The 21,904-nt window shown below is 34.9% G+C and overlaps 1 long non-coding RNA gene across 1 annotated transcript; it reads left to right on the plus strand.

Annotated features, from left to right (window-relative positions):
• Positions 1-2,214: 2,214 nt before the first annotated feature.
• Positions 2,215-6,445, plus strand: LOC116574294. The gene is made up of 3 exons (XR_004279202.1): positions 2,215-2,318; positions 3,887-3,961; positions 6,417-6,445. It is a non-coding gene; the product is annotated as an uncharacterized LOC116574294 (long non-coding RNA).
• Positions 6,446-21,904: the final 15,459 nt, after the last annotated feature.

The raw sequence follows: 21,904 nt of genomic DNA on the forward strand, positions 1-21,904 counted from the left end.
TTTATTTTAGTTATTAAGCCTTGACTTTTATCAAGAACATCCTTTTCTTCATGGGGATATTATAGGAAATAATCCATGATTTTGTGCATGCGAGGAGGACATGGTTACCCCACAAAAGTGGCTCTTATATGCATTGTTTAAAAAGTTTATTTAGTGAAATTTCAAAACATTTTTTTCAGCACATTCAAAACATTCAAAACATTTTTTTCAACAATAGAGTGGTGGAGACCTGCTGAACTTCTTTTTGCCTCCTTATGTGATTATTGTTTTATTCATTATGCCTTTTTGCAAGTATTCATAATAAAATATTTAAAATAACTAGTACTATTAAATACTATCAAATACTATTGGGAAAAAATAAATATGGACTCTATATTTTAATCAAAAATTGGCCTGAAGTCATTAATCATTCCCCACTATTTCCTTCTTTCTTTTACCCTTTACACATGTAGTTATCCCAGATTACTATCTTATGCCTCTGTGCCCTTGCTTATGCTTTATCCCTCTCTGTGGAATGTTCTCTTCCGTTTCAGGAAGTCTCAAACAGGAGCTTTATGCTACTAAATTTCTCTGCTTCTGTATACTGCTTTATATTCTATAAGGCTTTTAAAGTGTGTTGAAACCCATATATCGTTTTCTTCTGATTGCTCCATGCATCAGGCATGAAATAGCCCTGGTCACTTCTTTGCATTCTCCTAAAAGAAAACATAATTCCAAAGGCATTAGTGAGAAATGTGGAATTCACTGAAGGATCCACTGAGGAACTGAAGAAGAGTCCTGCACCACACATATCACACGTTTCACCTCCAAATATCCACTGGCAATCTCTTCTCAGGTGCCAGTTACAGTGTTTCCCTCTTTCTCGATCTTTCCCAAACTGCTAATTTTCTGTATTTCCTCCTATATTCCTATATTGGATAGAAATTCCATGTAGTTGGTTCCCAGGTTTGCAGTTCCTAGTTATTAGCCTAGACTCTAAGCAGAGTTATCCAAAGACTTCATGAGCAAATGATGGGATCTCCTTAAGATACTCTTTCTTCAGCTCTTAAGAAAAACAAGGTTTTCCTGCATATTACCATAAGAGAGGTAGCAGTAGTGTATGTCTTTTATTAGATTATATGTTCTAAAAGGCACTCATCTCCACAGCACATTTTTCTCCATATATGTCCATTGTCTCAGTAAATTCTCTTATAATCCACTCAGTCTCCTAAGCTAGAAGAGAAACCTGCAGGTGAAACAGAAGGGATCCCACTGTATTCAGAGAAAGTACAGACTATAGAGTTCTTTGAATAGCATTTCAGCAACTTGGCAGTTTTATCCCAAATTCTTTGTTTTATCTTGCATTACACCCCCCTTACACTATATGTTCTGGACACAATGAAGCATTAATGCTAAGTTCCTGATACCCGCCATGCATGTCAGTACCTTTTTGACTTTGCTGATACAATTCTTTATGCATAGAATATCTTTGTCTCAATGTCTTCACCTCACAAACTCCAGATCATCCTTCAAAGTCTAGCACAAATGTCAGCCTTTCTTTGAAGCCTGCCTGCCGTGTCCCTTCCATACAGAATTAATTGGATCTTCCTCTCCACAAACTTGCATAGAATATTTCCTTATTGCAATACTTATAACACTGCATTATGCCTTTAATTATTTGCCTAGGTTTTTTTCCCATCAGCAAGGAGAGAAGGAACTGAGCTTTATTTATTTTAAAATCTCTCTTGCCACCCAGTACCTAGTACATATTAATTAATTATTCATGTATTCATTCATAATATATTTTAGGCAGTAAAGGGGTTGTAGCTACAATTTAAAATCAAAACTGTGAGAACTACCCTGAAAAAAAGGGTATTATGAGACTTGGTCTATGCTGGAGGAGGTTGATTTTGAAAAGTCAACTTAAGTGATATAAGAATGTAAGTTATATATATACTAAAACGTAAGACTTGAGTAAGAATTAAATAATAGCAATGAGGTGTCTTGGTGATGAGCATTTCAGTTAGGGTGAAAAATGACATGCACTCTGGAAAGGTGGAACTTGTCCTCTTTAGGATGTGGAAGAAGTTAACACGCTCTGAGCACAGACAGCAGGTAGAGATGGTAGGAGAGGCAATGAAGAGAGAGGCAACAGCTAGGAATGTGAATGGTATTTTAGAACACATGAAAGATGCTTAATGATCTAATAGAAACCCCTTTCAGGTTTCTAGCAGAGAAGGACATCGTCACACTTGCATTTTGAAAATATTCTGGTTGCAAAATGGAGATTGGAGGGAGGCAAGAGTGAAGGCAGCAAGACCAGTCAAGATATGATAGAGGTAGGAAAAACGGATACCTTTTGGGAAGCAAAAAGCAGCCAGATTAGGATTTATATTGGACAAGGAAATAGTAAAGGATGTATAATGAATGATGCTTAAATATATGGTTTATGCAACTTAATGAGATTTTACTGTTCCATGAAATAGCATAAAAATAGAGCGAAATTAGGAATAGTGGTGATGGCTGGGGTGGGTGTGGCCGATCATAAATTTGGTGTAGTTCTGAGGTGCCTTTTGAGATGTAGTCTCTGAGAAATGGCTAGAGCTTCAGATTTTTAAAAAAAGACACTTAATAAGATAACTACTAAAAAATATATCTTGGACTTAACCATGGATTGAGAAGTGATTGGGAGAAAATACAGTGTAGACAGGAACTACAAGGAAGTCTTTTGAGATGTTGTGGAAGGAGATAAGAGATCCAATGTTTGTTAGAAGGCATATAGAGGATTTTGCATTTATTATTTTTGTATTTATTTAATGGGAGAGAAATTCAGTCCACTTTCTTGCCAGTGGGAAAGAACTAGTTAAGAGTGAAAGGTTAGAGCTTAACATGCAAAAAAAAAACCCCAACCCCCCCCCAAAAAAAATAAGAAAAAAGAAAAAAAAGTTGGTAATCTAAAATCCTGAGGAATTTGGTGCGATGGGCTGATAAAATCAGAGATGGGAAATAATAGATGTAGTCATAACATTTTCAGAGGCTGGAAGACTTGACTCTGTTGGCTCAGTTGTGATTGATGTCAGTCTCAACAATCGTGATCTCAGCTTATTCTGCCGGGGGTTTTGACAGTGTTAGTAGCTTTATACTCTATGCCCGCACAGTTCTGGCTGTTAAGGCTTTAGAAACTGCAAAAGCTCAGACTATGATGATAGGATTTCTGTCAGTTAAGGATAACTAATTTTCCCAAATGTATGGTAACTACAAATGAACTTGGAACTTACAAAGAGGCTACAGGATAATTTTGTCTTGATAAGTCTGTTGCATCAGCTCATTTGGAAGTCAGTAGTGTATTCTTTGGCATCACACATGCACACACACACACACACACACACACACACACAAACACACAGAATATATACCCCAGAATATATAATCAAATAAGATGTGTATGTGTGTGTGTTTTTATTATTAGTAACACTTACTGGACAGACCATTCCCACACTTAGTGATGAAGTGGAACTTTGTGTAGGGTCTACTTATATGTAAAAATATACAGTAGCAATCTTTAGGTCATTTCTTACACTGTATGATCATACTGCAGAAAATTGAGCAGGCTTCATTCTTTAGATAGATCACAACTTAAGCTTCTCTTTATTTTGGAGTATATTTTTCCTATTTATTAGTTCTTGAAGAACTGTGCTCGCTTCGGCAGCACATATAATATTAGTTCTTGAAGAGAATAGTGTTTTGTGATTGGTAAAAAGTGATCAAAAGCAAAAATCACAGAAGAAATACGTGCTTATTTTGAAAAATTTGAAAAATGTGGAAAAGTGTGAGAAAGTAAGTGGAAGTTTCTTATTCTGAGAATCCACATATAGCCATGGGATACATTTTCTGTGTTTCTCACCAGCTTCGTGTATCTGTTGTCTGTTTTCTGTATCTAAATATAGACAGAGAGACCAAGATAGAGACCATAAGAATTCCAGTAAGCATATAATTTTGTATTCTACTTTTTTGTTCTCCTAATAGCCTTTTATCACTTCATTGATCATGCATTGAAAACACCATTTCAGTAGCTGCATAATGTGCTGTCTTGAGTATGTGGCATCATTATTTATCCATTCCTGGACACTTAGGATAATATTATTTTAATATAATAAATAATATAATATTTGGCATATTTACACTAAGATGTATTCATATTTCTGATAATTTCAGTGGGATAACATCACAGAAATAGATTTACCGGAAGATTTTGGGTATATACGACTTCTAGAAAAGCTAAACCAACTGATAGTCCTACAGGCAGTTTGTGAGCTTGCTCATCTCATTACATCCTCACCAACATTGAGTATTTCAGCATTTATGTACTCATTAAGTACTCCTATTTTCTTTTTTGTCTTCTCTAGGATTGATGTTTTTTGCTCATGTTTAAGGTATAACATTTACCATATTTATTTGTACAAGTCTTTTATTGAGTATTTTATTACTGTTTTTCCTATTCATAGCAATATTTGCTGATTATTTTTACATTTTAAATTTTAAAAATATTTTTAAATGTTCATATAGGTCAAGGAAGCATCTTAATATCGATCTTTCATTTCACCTTATTTTGTTAGGTATTCTCTTTCCACCTAGTGATCAGAAAATATTTCCTTAATTTCTTGTCAATTTTTATTGGAATCATTTTTTTATATTGAGTTTTTTAATTTATTCTGATTTAAAAATTTTTTTATATAAAACGTGATCTCTTATTTTTTTAGGATTCCAGGTATGGTGAAAGGTTCCCAGTGGTTTCATAGAGATGGAGTCAATTCATCATATCACATATCACATATCATATATTCAGCTACTGAACCAGACTTAGCATATATATTTTGCTCAAAATCAGTACAAGAATAGAATTTCACTTTGCAACTGATTTTAAAAAGAAGCCCACTCATACCAAATCTTTTATAATTCTGTCAAGTTTACTTAAAAAATGACATGGTCATTCATTGCTATGCTGAAATCCACCATTTGCTTTTTTGTCTGTACTCCATTTTTTTTTTTCTTTTCTTCTTGGTCTGCCTTCTTCCTCTCTCCAGTCTCACCATAAATTCTCATCTCATCTTTTGTTACCTGAACCTGCCTTGGAGTATCACCTTCAGTCTAGTTACTTATCAAGCTATTTATTTCAACAAATACAGTCTTCTTTCTAAAATGAATCATGGTAAACCAAATTTTCTCCATAGGTTTTATTTTTTTTTAATTTTAATTTTTATTTTTTTTTCTCCATAGGTTTTAAAGATTAACTGTGAAAATGATTCATGGAATTTCTTATCACTTAAATAAATCAAATATTGTGTAAAAAAGTTGAAAACTTCCAGGGTTACTTTTCAGGTAAATTATATCAGTGTCTCTGACTTTCATTCCATTTAAGAGAAGTCCATCTCACAGTTGATGACAAGACAACTAAATAAGAAATAAAATCCCTAAGTTTTCTGTGTATGAATAAACTTCTTCACATTCTACCATGATGCTGTCATACCTATAGAAAATGAATTTGTGTCCTGGAGACCAGCATGAGGACAATTGCTAAGTAGTCGCTCAGCTGCATCTGCATTATTGCACTATCTCTACAGAACAGAAACAGTTGCTAAGCTAAGGAGTTCTTGATTTAGCCAAAAATGCCATAGGTGATGAAACCCCAGTTGACTATTCTTCAGTAAGTTACTGCTCAGGAACCAGAGTTTTCGTGAACATTCATGTGACCTGTTTATGCATAAAGCATACATTATTATTATTTTTTAAAATTAACATATGATGTATTATTTGCTTCAGGGGTACAGGTCTGTGAATCATCAGTCTTACATAATTTACAGCACTTACCATAGCACATATCCTCCCCATGTCCATAACCCAGCCACCCTATCCCTCTTCCCCTACCTCCCAGCAACCCTCAAGTTGTTTCCTGAGCTTGAGTCTTTTATGGTTTGACTCCCTCCCTGGTCACATCTTGTTTCATATTTTTCCCTCCCTATCCCCCATGACCCCTGCTCTGCCTCTCAAATTCCTCATACCAGAAAGGTCATGTGATAATTGTCTTTCTCTGATTGACTTTTTTCACTTAGCATAATACCCTCTAGTTCTAGCCACGTCATTGCAAATGGCAGGATTTTTTGATGGCTGCATAGTATTCCAGTTTGTGTGTGTGTGTGTGTGCGCGCGCGCGTGTGTGTGTGTAAAACATCTTCTTTATCCATTCATCTGTTGATTAACATCTAGGTTCTTTGCATAGTTTGGCTCTTTTGGACAGTGCTGCTATAAACATTGGGGCGCACATGCCCCTTCGGGTCACTACATTTGTATCTTTAGGATAAATACCCAGTAGTGCAATTGCTGGGTTGCAGGGTAGTTCTATTTTTAACTTTTTGAGGAACTTCCATACTGTTTTCCAGAGTGGCTGCACCAGCTTGCATTCCCATCAACAGTGTAGGAGGGTTCCCTCTTTCTGCATCCTCGCCAACATCTGTCATTTCCTGACTTGTTAATTTTGGCCATTCTGACTGGTATAAGGTGATATCTCACTGTGCTTTTGGTTTGTATTTCCCTGATGCAGAGTGATGTGGAGCACTTTTTCAAAGCATACATTTTTAAAGGGGGGAAATTATGTTGCTCTTCTCAAATGAAGTGATCACGTTATGCTTGCCACACTAAACACACACATTCTGAAATGTTTGCATAAAAGCTTTGGCTTTAAAATGTAGTTGTCTTGTGGAAAAAATGTAGTTGTCTTGTGGAAGTGATTCTGATATTTCTAAGTCTTTAAGGGCATATAGCACACACCCACATGCCAGTTTGCAGTTGTAACATAGCCAAAGCACTTACTCAGCTGGGTAAGGGGACTAAAGAAGGCATAGTTAAGAGCTCAAATTATTTTTCTAGGTCAATCTAGAGGAAACAATTTATGATTCTGGGAGACTGTTCAACATTTCTCCAGGTACTCCTAGTTCTAAATCAAATCTCTGCTTTCTGGGCACCTTGGCTTCTGTGTCACTTACTTGTAGCATCTCAGACAGACAGACATTATTGTTTCTTATTTCTGTTCTTTATTTATTTATTTATTTATTTTTACCTTAGTTGAATTTGAGGAACATGCAGACAACAACCATATGTGACTTGTCACAATTGTGCCTCATCACCCTCAGACAAATGGTGAGGTTGAAAGCAGAACACAGACACGTAAGGCCTTCTGAAATAGATTGTTGAAAAAGATTGGCCAAAAAGACTTGCCAGATTTCTCATTGCTTAACCTTTCACTCCACATTCAATAAGAAGAACCCATCCCAGTAGTGGTTTGACAACATAAGTTTCCTCCTATGTTTCCATCCACATTTAACTTAAAGGAATAAAAAGGAAATAACATTTTCAAGAGAACTTTTTGTCCACACCTTTGCTTATGCAGCTTTCGCTGCAGTGCTAAGTCTGCTAAGAACTGTACACCTAGATTATAGTTCTTTGCTGAGAACTGTACACCTACATTAGGATAGGTTCTTTCCACCATAGGGAGGAAGCTGTGGTGGCTGTGCTACTTTAAGTTTAGAGTACCTACAGTCAGGATTACTGGGTTGATCATCTGGATAAGTTTGAAGAGCTCTGGCTTTTATTTTTGTAGTTTCATGTGATGTAGATTCAGTGGGTGAAATGTGGAGAAGCAGAAATTTTTCTCTGTCCATTTAGAGGTCTGGACGGCAACACCTCCCACCCCTAGAACTGCTCCACAGAGCAGAGTCCTCACACCAGGCTACTCCTTTATTGGCTGAAAAATAATTTTAGCTCAGGAATAAAGGATGCCTTGTTTCAAGGGGCACGATGGTCCAATGTGTGTTTATTCCTTTTAATTTGTTCTTTTTGAGGACTCATTAATGCTTCAGGGATGTAGAGACAGCTTAACCATAAGTGATTGTTATAATCAAGTACTATCTTTCTGAACACCCTTTTCACTACTTGCATAACTGCTACCCAACACAAACTGATAGGCGTATGAACACAAAACAGTCAATAAAAGTTGTGCTGAAGACTTCAGCATAGCTTTGTTCTTTGTTTACACAGGTGTTATCCAACACCTAGTAAGGTATTCATTTCTTTTTATTCCTCTTCCTTTCATTCTCTCCTTTCCATTCCCAATTCAGATGGTCATTCGGATGATCAGATTCAGATTATTATTACTCAAATTATTTTATTATTATATATTATTTATAATATATATAATAAATATAAATACTTTATTATTATAAAATAATTTGAGTAATAATCCAAATATGATTATTACCCAGATGATATATTTTTATATACATAACTTTCTAGTAGCCTCTGAGAGCACTGGGAAACAGACCTCAGGTTTTTAAATTATTGTGAGGAACTGTGAGATACAGTATCCACATTCTGTATCCTCTTAAACCAGAAGGATGCCTCCTTTCCCTCTCTCTCATATTAGGTTTTGCTTCAGTTTTGGCTCAAAGCAAGTGAACAAAATCACAGAACTATCCAGTAGTCACTTGGTCTCTGAACCAGCTTGTGGTAGTTGTGAGGGCCTCTATGTGTGTTCACAGAGGTATGGCAGATGTGTGGCAGTGGGGGGGTACATATCTGTATTACCCTAAAAGTCAAGTCAGTTTGCACATGCTAATCCCCTAATTCAGATATGTGTCCCTGTAGGGATGTGCATATTTATGAGACAGGCAGAATAAGAGTGGGAGAGTGACAAGAATTTGAACGTTCAGGAGGAGATGGGGTACAGAGGTGGCAAGTGACTACCAAGACAGAGTCAAAGGACTTATAAGTATTCCATGGGACTCCCTATCACATGTTTCGAGAGAGGAATTAGACAGAAGAATGGCTTGTCCCTGACCATGAAATGGGGCACTGAACTAAAAGACATGAGCATTTATTTAATGATTGTTAACATGGAATTATCCAGCAGAATTTGGGAAACCTGATTACTTGCGAGAGGAAAAGTAATTATAGTGAGAACTATTCTGATTTTCTGACATCTCTGTAATATGTGGCTAGAATGCAAATTTTTTTTGCCCAGGAAAAGGAAACTGAGAAGGTGGAAGCAGTTATAGGGAAATAAAGCTGCTTCTTTAGATCATCCTCTTCTTGACTGGAAGGGCCAGAGTGTTAATCAAACAAGCAGGCCTGGGTGAATAGTGATATGAGGAAGGCATGCATGATGAGTAAAATCAGCACAATCGACTTTGTTTAGGATTTTCCTCCTTCTGAAAGGCATGTGCCCCATCCTGATACCTATTTATTATTGGCATAAGTTCTTCAAGTTACAGTTAAATTTCTTTATGTCTCTTTGAAAACAACATAGGAAAGTTAGACTATATTTATTGTTTCGAAATGTATTATCATTTACTTCTTACTTAGTAAATAGTGAAGATTATTTTATTAGATCTTGATGACCATTTAAAAATAAATAGAATAGCATATAAAAGAAAGAAGCCACAAATCCCTTGGAGCATCATATGTAGTAGGTATTGTTTCAAGAAACTTTGTGTCATTTTTTTTTTTTGCATGCGTGTATGTGTGTGTGTGTTTTAGGGGGGAGGGGGGCTAATGATGTGAAATCTGTTTCTCACCATATCTTCAAACACGTTTCAAAGCCACTGACTTCGGTTTATAAAACAACATTACTGTTAAGTATGATGGAGGAGAGAAAAATAAATCCCCAAAACTGTTGATGGACAATTAGAAGATTTGAGTTTTACTAGTGGTTATACCACCAAATAGCTGAGTGAACTATGTTGATTCCCTTTACTCGACTATAAAATTAGGCATTAAATTAAATTATCTCTGAGACCCTGAAATTTAGACATAATCTTACTATTAACTGAGTGGCTGACATGATAATGAATGAAGAATTGTTCAGAGATTAAAGATCTGAAGCACTGCCTTGCATAATGTTGATTCTCTTACTGTTCTTAGCCAGAAGAGGAGGAGAGCTCCGACTTCTATCTTATTTTAATAGATGAACAGAAATACTACTAATACTCTTTTTATAGGTTTTTTAAAAAAAATCCCTATATTGAAAAGCTGAAAGATTTATACTGATTTTACATCTGTTAGTAATAATAAGACTCTTGCTTGGTAGCCAGGGCCCAAAGTACATTTACTTTTTTTTTTTTAAACTTTAGCCTGTCACTCACAGAGGTTGAATCAGCAGGCTATTAATTTGTCCAGTCTCGAGTCCCATGGAACAAGCCACTAGACTTTCTGACTATGGAATTTACTTTTCATTTTTACTTGGAGCATTGTCTTTGGATTTAAAGTGAAAACATAAGTGTCCGGCAGTGAATTTGAAATCTCTTAAGGAGAATGTATTTTAATGCATCTTGCTAGTGTTGAAAAATACATCACCGTGTATTAAAAATGTGACAAGTTCTTATTTTTTAGATTATGTTTATGATCTATAAAATCATAGTCATTATAATTTGTCTCTCAGTCAAGTGAGTAGGGTTCATTTTAATATTTCATATATGCTTTCCTAAAAAAGAGAAAGATAGTCTTCAAAAGTGGGAAATAGATGAACAGTAATAAAAAAAACGACTATCAGCAGAACAAGAAATATTATGTCTGTGCCCTTTTAAAGACGCAATGGGGAAGCAATTCTTTTGTCATCATTTAAGTGTTTCTGAGATGGCGTTTTGTATGCTAATTGCATATAAATCCTTTTTTCTTAATTGAACCTCCACCATGCAAAATCTACAGTTTGATAGCACAATAGGATTTATATTCTTGAAAGAGCTTTTCTTTTGGGGGTAAGGTGGTTGGAATAGTCTATATTTTGGCACTTTGTCTGATTTTCTTCCTTAATCCTGAAACTTAACACAGCTATCAAAAGTTATCAACTAAAAACATGAACCCAATACACCATGCACCCAACATTCCCAAGAAAGTTCTGCATTTAATGCTAAAGTGTTCAAAGGGAAATGAAGCAATTCACCCTTACACAATATAGTTCAATTGTTTTGGCTTTCTAGCTTGTCACACAACTCCTTCTCTAAATACAAGTTATCTATTTCTCCATGCTTAGTCATTTCCTGTGCAAGCATTTGCAGTATATTGTGGACAGGCAAATTATGTGGTTAACAGAGACTTTTGATCAGAGTTAAAAAAGCATAGATCCATTTAATTCAGTTAAAATCTCTTTATCTAAGAACATATTAGTTTCTACCCTTCAAATTCGACTCCAAAAATATAAAAATTATTACAAGATCCTGCTGTGAAAAATAAAACAGTAAAAAGACATATCTCTTCCTGCTGCAGGTCTAGATTTTATCCTATGAATACTGTATATCTACCTCCATAGAATCTTTCAATGTGTTACATTTATCAGCTAATACTTGAGGATATTTCTCCTATTTACATATAAAGAAGTTGACATTCAGTGCTTTGCCTGATGAAAATTTCAAAAAATGGTCTTATTGCTAAATTTCCCGCAAGTTCTACAGCTACAAATAAAGAAAACTCCAATTACTTTAAAAACTGCCTCCCTTTGTATTAGATTAGAAAACCACTAATAGCTTTTGAGCATGATTGTCTAATATTTTATTCAGGTCTTGCTTAGAAACACATTGAAATCATTACCTGACTTTTAAGAAAGAGAAGTTCTTTTTCCAATTAAAAATAAACCCACTGGCACACCCAAGCTCTTACTTCTTTTGCCTGGAAATGCTCATTTGACTTACAGATTAGGATATAAAGGGATATCAACCAGAAAAAAAGTGATGTTTCTGGAAGTGACGTTTTGAAAGGTGATTTGGGTAGTACTTGGGCACAAAATTAACCTTTTTGTTTTCCTAGTATGGTCAACAAAATAAAGGAAAAAATACATACCAGATAGCACCTAGCATTCCATTTTATGTTTTCCAGGAGTTTATTTTGTTTGGAATAATGGTAAGCAAAATCCTGGAAACGAAATGTTCAAGAATATATCATGTTAAAATGGAAGTTCAAAGATGAACTTTTGGAAATTTTTTTGATAACATAACAGAATTTGTGACAAATCATTATGTCTCTATTGAAATGAACTGTGAAATCACGAAACAAATTGTAGACACACCAAACCTTAGCCTGGTAACTGGTGCTTTGCAATTTGAGGACACTAGGGGCAGATTTTGATATTTTAGCTCAAAAATGGTAAAATCAGATGGCTTAATATACAGTGTGGCACTTAACTGTACACTGGTCTAATTCTATGGCTTTGTTTAAATGCATGACTTATTTGAGAAAATAAACTTTCATTAATGATACATGACCTTGAATATATTGTTTGCTTCTCCCCTCCCATTCAACTGGAATTTTGTGTAAAATGCAAAGAATCACAAAGCAAATCTTTTGCTTTGCCAAAAGAGGTAATTCACAATGTGTATTTTGGAGATTAGTTTATAGTCCAGAGTGACACAATCTTATTCCTGACTTAAAAGATGGGTACATGTGTCTTAGGAGATTGAGAGAACACTAAGTAAGTCTGAGGCTGTTTGGGTGTGCAGGATCCATCTTTGCTCCAGCAGACAGTTGGTTCTGTAAGATCAATGTCTATACTATACAATTCTTAAGGTTGTTTTCTATTTTCATACAATATTGTTCATGTCTATGACTTACAGATATATTGCAGTTTTGCATTCTCACACTTGACAGAATAACATAGAATAGTTCTATTGAGTTTTATTAACAATTTTTAGAATCTTAGAATAATGCAGTATCTCAATATGACATTATAGGCACACAAGAAATTCCAAATCAGCCCATTGATCACTAAGCAAATCTTAATGGCGTTTTGAGCAAGTGTCAAAATAAAATACATAAATAAGGAATTTCCTTCAGTGAATTTTATTTTGAACTTCTGATGATTTTAAGAGTTGGTGGCTCTTAAGATTTGGGTGGCTCAGTCAGTTAAGCGACTGCCTTCAGCTCAGGTCATGATCCTAGGTACCTGGGATCAAGTCCCTCATTGGCCTTCTTGTTCAATGAGGACCCTGCTTCTCCCTCTGCCTGCTGTTCCCCCTGCTTGTGTTCTCTCTCTCTCAGACAAATAAATAAAATCTTAAAAAAAAAAAGAGTCAAAATAAAATGGAAAGCATTTGAAAAATAAATAAATGCATGAATCTTTAAAGACCATTAATTGCTGAATAAAGCCAAGTTCTGGAAAAAGTACTTAGATATTTATGTTTGATATTTCATTAGTTATATACATTTTAAAATATGTAGTCAATTTTTTCCTCCTGTTTTCTTCCTCAATGTTTTTATAGTTTTCTGTCCTCAATTCCTTCCTAGTGGTTTTTGTTCTCTTTTATAAATTATTTTTATTTACTTTTTATCTTCTTTGTTAATAGATCATTAATAATTCAAGTGTGTCAAACGTTTAGAAATAACCAAAGTAAAACCTGTGAATCACTGAAGTAGTAATTAGTAAGAATTTATTGTGTACACATCAAAAAGATAGTTCATGAACTCAGAGCCCTCAAATCAGGGGCATATTGTTATAAAGTAGCTTTTATAGTGAGAAAGCAGTGACTGTTTACTCCTCACAGTGAATGGTTATATTAGATATTGATATACATATAGATATTAGATATATTAGAATTTTCTTAAATGATAGGCAGCTGGTCAGTGGTTATTTCATATTAATCTTGGGGAAAGAGTTCAAGTTTTGCTTATGATTTCAGAGACGTAAGCAAGAAGGGACCCAGGTCAAGTTAGTCTTGCAAAACAAGCTAAATTAAACTTTGTGTATATGATTGTGCTGTTTTTGTCCACTCAGGGAGTTTTCAAAGTTTTCATTTGTTTTTAACAGTTCTCCTCTCCCCTTTGCCTTCGCCCTTTGGTTATTCTCCCAGCAGGCTGAGAGTGTGACCAACCAATATCGCCTTATTCTCATTTACCACTGTTGATGTAATCAGGCTGAAGAAGCACGTATTTCCTCTTTCCATTAGTTGAGTCTTTAGGTTAGAGGGCCATGTAGTCACTATCTTCATCATTTATGTGGTTATTATTGATCTGATCCAGTTGTGGGATCCTGATGGATACTGTTTAGCATGTGAATGGCTATCACAGGCATTTAAAACCCTCAAGAGTATACAGTGCACTAGAGAGGTTACTATAATGACTATCCAGAGAACAATAACCAAGGACTGACAAATTCCCTGGAACAGAGATTACCCTAAGCCAAGATTAACCAGTTAAAGAACTCAAATGGATTATAATTTTAAAAAGTTATTTATATATGCACAGCATGATGTATTAACAATCACATATTGTTATGACTACTTAGGACAGGATGAATATGAGGATGTTTTAGTTTGAGAGGAGAGGTTGCAGGTCAGCTCCACAAGATGTAAAGAATCAGGTAATTTAATTAGAGGCATTTCTACGAAAACAAAACAAAAACCCCCCGCAAAAGTTGATAGTTCAAGCAAATTATAAATTCAGTTTCTGAGCTTGGGGAAAAGCCAGTTGAGAAGGTTTCTGGATATTGGTTTCAAAAAATCTTCAGAGGGACTGGTGTTGGGCAGTGACAATCTGACAGACATTCCTGAGTTGCAGTTTGAATGTCTCTGGTGAGCTTTCTGAGTGGCCGTATAGCAACAGGCATAAAGATTGTGATTGTGATTCCTCTTAGGTTTATATTAAGTTGTCTGGCTTTAACTTGTGTGACTTTGGGAAAGGGGCAACTTTAGTTCTGTAGTGATTCTAAGTCAAAAAAATGGGAGAAAATTGGAAACATTAGTTTGGAGAATTCTAACCAAATATTGGAGGAAAGTAGAGGAATTCAGGATCCAATCTAGTTTACAGGTAAAAACAAAATCTCAAAGACAATTAATAGGATTAAAATCTGTTATCCACAAAGACATATTATTGAAATATAATTTTTTTTCTCTATAGTCATTCCCATTTCTATTAAAAAAGAAAGATTAGGGCACCTGGGTGGCTCAGTGTGTTAAAGCCTCTGCCTTCAGCTCAGGTCATGATCCCAGGGTCCTGGGATCGAGCCCCACATCGGGCTCTCTGCTCAGCAGGGAGCCTGCTTCCTCCTCTCTCTCTGACTGCCTCTCTGCTTACTTGCGCGATCTGTCAAATAAATGAATAAAATCTTTAAAAAAAAAAAGAAAGATAAATTTGTTTACAAATTAAGTTTTTTTTCAATAAATTTGGTCTGATTATTTATATAAGTGCAGCAAGAACAGTGTTTGACCTTACAGGCTTTTTAAAATCTGCTTTGTAGGAACTTTCCGTAAGTAAACTCAGATTAGACTTTCATAGGCCTCTCAAGGTTAGGGTGCCAAGACAAGAACTTGTCTAATTGTGTCCTGTTACAAGGAGATCAGATTTATATTGAATTTATGCAAATACATATATTGTCATAAGAGATAAGAATATTTAATAAAAGTTTCTGGATTCTGGAGGAATCAGGTAGGGAGAAAAAGAAAGATGTTTCAACTTTTGTTGCAAAGATGCACTTTACCAAATTGCTCCAGGTTATAGATAGCTTAAAAGAGAGGTGAAAAGGGGACCCTTTAAATGTGGGAAATAAAACAGTAAAGAACCAGCAGTGTTTTAAATGAAGTCATGAAAATCACAATAATCTTCATCAGTTAATTCACTGTTATATAATTACTTCTTGTATTGCGTCATTTTGGATTAGCAGCTTTATTAATCAATTAGTTTCCATTAAAGTTTTAGAAATTCTTACCCAGTTTAATGTCATGATCCTAAAGTTACAAGAAAACTGGCATTTTAGAGTGTTTGCAGGGATCTTCTCTATGAATCTCTTTGAAAATGAAGCACTATTTTCTCCAAAATTATCAGAGTAAAATAATGACTGTCTGTAAATGACCAAAGACTTAAAAATAACCATGGTTAAAGGTCTGCTAATAGTTCACACATGCACATACACGCACACACACACACACATACATGCAACTGACAAGTAAATTGTGACGTATATTGGAAAATTATGACTGATAACATACCAAAACATATCAAATTTTTAGAAATTTCATATAATTTCTGAATTATTTATTTTGATGATATATATCCCATATAAATATGAGCTAAGAAGTTTAAACTTTACTTTTTAATCAACAATATTTTTCATGCAATTTAACATATTAAAAGGCCAAAATAAATTAACATTTATATTTTACTTCATTCAAAATTTAATTTGGGAAAGTTAAAAATGTCAAAAGATTTAAAGCATCTGATCAAATAGGGTCATGTGAAACAATACTTAACTATCCATTCAACCAAAGACAATTAAAAGATTTCAAAGACAAATATAGAAATTAATATAGTTGTTAAAAAAAAACCTTGGATCTTTTAATAGAAAAGACTCAGTTATTTTTCTAAGTAGTCAAAGACTTGGTAAAGATAACATGAAACACAATAAATTATTTTCTTAAGACATGGGATCTTTGTTTTCTATGCAATTACATTAAAGGTAAAGAAAAACCTTTGTTTACAATCTCTTGAGAGTAGAACAGGAATCTAAGAAAACCCTATCCGTTTAACAGAAACAAAATCAAATTCTGATTTGTTCTTTTTATATTAAATTTTTTTTATATTTATAAAAAATTTCTTTTTTTATATTAAAATTTCTTTCTTTAACACAATAAATTGATTCCAATCTTAGGTTGGCTACACATAAAATTCCTTTCTCAGGGGTCCTTTCCCACAAACATTTTACAGTTTTTACATCCATTTAGATTGGTCTCATCCTTTTGTTTTCTTATTCTGAAATCATTTTACTTTAGGACAGACTTTCTTTTTTCCCTTACCAAAACAAAACCAACCCCCCCCCCAAAAAAACCCCAAACTCAAAAACACATGTCTTGGTTTTGGATAAATTACTGATCCAAACACATTCTATTTTTCGTACCTATTTTTCATATAAAATCATCCTTTCATCATCATTTTTCGTAGTTTTATTTTTACATACTGATTATAAATCTTAACTATTAGTAATCTCTGCTTTCTAGTGAAAACTAGGGAGCTGACAGTGGTGAACTACCATATTTTAGCACCCTTCAGTAAATTTATAGATATATTTCATAACTTCTAGACATACATTCTTCCTCATAGAAACATTTTTCAATGTGATACAAAACATGTTTATTAATAGATGAAAAAGACATTTGTCTCTCTGTGAAAAAATTAAAAAATTAACTTGTTTTAGCATTTAATATTAATTTACTTGAAAATGGTTTAGATAGTGAATATGTTATTTAAATACACTATTCACTATTATCTTCCTTATGTTTATTTAAGTTACTTGATTTTAACAATTATGCTTAGATTAGATATCAAACAGCTGTCATCTTGTTATTTTTACCTTTTGGCAAATTTTAAAGACAGGCCTACTTTTGTTAAACAGCCTTTGCTTAGTTTTTATTTATCAAGATTATCCCAGATTATGTGAATTTGAAAAATATTTGCGTAAGTTTCTATATTTCTGAGAGTATATTTGACTTATGTAAATACTTAATTTTTTTCCAGTTATTTAGAGCTCTTTATAAACTAGTTTTGGCAATATCATCTGTAGGTAGAGAAAATAACATACCTTATAACATACATATGTAGACATACATAAACATACAGACAGACCCAAACAGAGAGCTTATAGCTTTTGTTCAAAAAATTTAAGCCATCATTGCAACTGCACTGTGTATTAACTTTCTTTTAGTTAACATCTTCATTTTCATTAAGATGTGTTTTTAAACTTATGTGTGGAAGCATATGGGAATAGCTATATACTGAACACATTGAAACTACATTGTGTGCAAACCTTCTTTCAAGTAAGATCTTTCATTAAGATACAAATGTTTGATCACTTAATCTTTGACAGAGAAGGAAAGGATATCCAATGGGATAAAGATGGTCTCTTCAACAAATGGTTTTGGAAAACTGGACAGCAATATGCAAAAGAATGATATGGAGCACTTTTTTATACCATACAGAAAAATAAATTCAAAATGGATTAAAGACCTAAATGTGAGGCCTGACACCATAAAAGTTCTAGGGAGAGCACAGCTAGTAACCGCTTTGACTTTGGCCATAGTAAATTCTTTCTAGATACATCTCCTGAGGCAAGGGAAACAAAAGCAAAAATAAACAATAGTTTATTGTTTAGAGTCCCAATAGGGACTTCATTAAAAAAAAAGTTTCTGCACAGCGAAGGAAACAATCAACAAAACTAAAAGGCAGAACTATGAAATGGGAGAAGATATTTGCAAACGACATACCTAATAAAGTGTTAGTATCCAAAATATATAAAAAACTTACCGACTGAACACCCCCCCAAAAATGAATAATCCAATTAAGAAATGGCCAGAAGGCATGATAGATATTTTTCCAAAGAAGACACACAGATGGCCAACATATACAGGAGAAGATGCAATCATCAGGGAGATGCACATCAAAACTACAATGAGGATATCACCTCACACCTGTCAGATGGCTAAAATCAACAACATAAGAAACAGCAGATGTTGGCAGGGATGTGGAGAAAGAGAAAACCTCTTGCACTGCTGTTGGGAATGCAAAGGATGCAGCCATAGTAGGAAACAGTTTGGAGGGTTCTCAAAAAGTTAAAATTAGACCGACACTATGATCCAGCAATTGCACTACTAGATATTTACCCAAAGGATAGAAGAATACTAATTCAGAGGGATACATGCACCCCAATATTTATAGCAGCAGTATCTGCAATAGCAGAATTATAGAAAGAGCCCAAGTATCCATTGACTGATGAGTAGATAATGAAGAGGTGGTATATATATATATATATATATATATATATATATATATATATATAATGGAATATTCAGCCTTAAAAGAATAAAATTTTGTAATTTGCAATGGTATGGATGGAACTAGAGAGTATTATGCTCAGTGAAATAAGTCAGTCAAAAGGAGACAACTACCATATGACTTCACCCGTATGGTGGAATTTAAGAAATAAAACAAGCAAATGGGGAAAAAAAAGAGAGAGGCAAACCAGGAAACTGGCTCTTTAAACTATAGAGAACAAACTGATGGTTACTAGCAGGGAGGTGGGTGAGGGACTAGGTATTGGGATTAAGGAGTGTACTTACTGTGATGAGCACTAGGTGTTGTATGGACGAGTTAAATCACTATATTGTATACCTGAAACTAATATTACACCATATGTTAGCTAACTGGAATTTAAATAAAACTTTAAAAAAGTTAGCCATGCCTCAAGTACAAAACTCAAAAGAATAGTTATATTCACATTGTGATTTTGGCAGGTGAACAGATTTAAGCTTACCTGCTCAGACTGGACAGAGAGTTTTGCTAGAGATTTCTTTATTTGCATGTTGTAAGGATCCCTTTAGAGCTGTTTTGAGAGTCATTTTATCTTTTGGAAGCTCCTGCATTCCACTCAAAGAATGCATTTCATTGTCTCTGAGGGGTTTGGAATCGTTTCTTCCAAGGGTGCCCCTTAAGGTGGACTTACCTAGGTTAAGTGTTCCCCAGAGTGGCTGCTACAATTCTAAAAGTTCACCCATTTTCCAAAAAGTCACAAGATCTTGGTCCATAGACCATGTTTGCTTTAGATTCCCTAAGATATCTTAACAATTAAGGGCACGGTTTTCCAACAACTCTTTCAAAACACAGGGAATTACATGTCTTCTTCACTTTTGGACCAATAGGGTGACTTGCAAAGAAATTTACCAAGTGAAATACAGGTATGAACAGTAAAGGTGGAGAGCTCAAAATGCAAAGAGAGTGGCTCGGATCCAAGAGAGGTTTCCTCTCTCACTCCACAGTCAGGGTGAAAGCCATGAACTCATTGGACTCTATGGGCACCAGCACTTGTTTGCTCACCAACCTTGGAATCATTTGGGATCTTCTTTGGATCCCACTTCTTTTATTTATTTATTTATTATTACTTTTTTAAAGATTTTTTTTATTTATTTGACAGATAGAGATCACAAGTAGCGATGCAGGCAGAGAGAGAGAGAGGAGGAAGCAGGCTTCCCGCTGAGCAGAGAGCCCAATGCAGACTGGATCCCAGAACCCTGAGATCATGACCTGAGCTGAAGGCAGAGGCTTTAACCTACTGAGCCACCCAGGCGCCCCTGGATCCCACTTCTGATGCCATAAAATATCAAGAGTTCAGAAATAACAAAACCAATGAGTCATCAAAGTTGTTATTAGTAAAAGTTTATTGTGCATATGCCAAAAAAGTTTGTAAACAAGGAGCATTCAGACTAAAAGAATGAGACTCAGGAGTATATTGTTATAAAGCACCTTATAAAGGGAGGAGGCAGTGACTGTTTATTCTTCACAGTGATTGGTTATAATATTGGAATATTCTCAAATAGTAAGCAAATGGTCAGAGGTTACCTCATATCAACTTGGGAAAACAGTTTAAGTTTTGCTTATCATTTCTGAGGCATAAGCAAGAAATGACCCAGGTCATTTTAGTCTTGCAAAATAATCTACACTGAACTTTGTTTGTATGATTAAACTGGTTTATTTCTGCTTGGAATTTGGTCTTCATTTGTTTTTGGTCTTAACAAGTGCAGCAAGTCTGCTGTACTAATCATACTAAATATGTTAGTTATGTTATTTACAATATAATGTTAATCTTGATTCACATTCTTTACTTTTGAATCAATTAAAAATGTGTTAATGATTTGTTAAAGTTTAAGAAAAATATAAAATTACTCAATATGTTATTTTCTCCAAGTCTCAGATGGTTTCATTGTAGACCAGTGCATTTTACAAATGTATATTAAGGAAAGAGTCAACATCACCAAGTTCCTCTTTCTAATGGGCTGTGCTTTGGTCTGGTAAGAAAATTTAATAATAAAAAGACAGCAAGGGGAGAGTTGGGCTGCTTCATGAGGTAATGAATTCTGTCTTAAGAAAGTTTGGGTATAAGCTAGATGGCTTCTCAGGAACAACATGGTAGAAAAGCATGTGGATGAGGTAGCAGAGAGGGTATGTTTATTAACTTCCACTTCCAGATTTCCATGATCCTTTCAAATTCCACAGCTCACTTGGGGTAATTGTTATCTCCTTATGATGGTCCATTCAGAGGGGCTAGTGACTGCGAATGAATGGAAATAAGATGCTTTGCCTTGCCACAGATGAGCAGTGGGGTTCTTTCAAGGGGCATTATTTCAATTTGAATACCTTCATCTGTAAGTAATAACAGTTCAGAAAAAAATGTATTGAAGATAAAGAAAATTTATTATCTCAGATAACACGAAGTCTGTATGTAACCCCTTTGTCTTCTGTGGAGGCCGAAAAATTAAGGCCATCCCACCTCAAGTTTAGCTGATGTGGGAAACAGAGGCAGAGGAAAATCATTAAAATTCCTTACCTACTGACAAACCCTTGAAACAGACAGAGTGGCTCTCCCCTGAGGACTTAACTGCCCTCACCTTGAGGTTTTGCTAAGGAAAATCCTGGCCTGACCGACCAGGATCCTGTAAGTCTACTTTAACGATTCCTTTATCTCTAAACCTCCAAGATAGTGTCAAGAATCATTCCCAAGTATATGGCCCACTGATATACATCTAAAGGGTCTCATGAGAATTACTGGGAATAAATAACCTTTCTCCCAACAATAGCTAGACTCTCAAGGTCCTGGAGACCTTACTTCCAAAAGTCCTTAGAGACTTACATCATCCATAATCCCCTTTGTCTCACCCACCACCGAGTCCACCCCTACTCTGCCTTTAAAAACTCTGACTGTAATCTGGTTCGGGGTCCAAGTCCCTACTCCCCTGTGTCAGGTACACTTGGGCCCAAGCTTAAGCTTGTCAAATAAACCCTCATGTGATTGCATCGGTGCTTGGCTCCTTAGTGGTCTCTCGGACGCGAAAACTCATACCACTTTCTGTTT

The sequence above is a fragment of the Mustela erminea genome, chromosome 15 (genome assembly GCF_009829155.1).
Source record: "Mustela erminea isolate mMusErm1 chromosome 15, mMusErm1.Pri, whole genome shotgun sequence".
In the NCBI taxonomy this organism is placed as follows: Eukaryota; Metazoa; Chordata; class Mammalia; order Carnivora; family Mustelidae; genus Mustela; species Mustela erminea.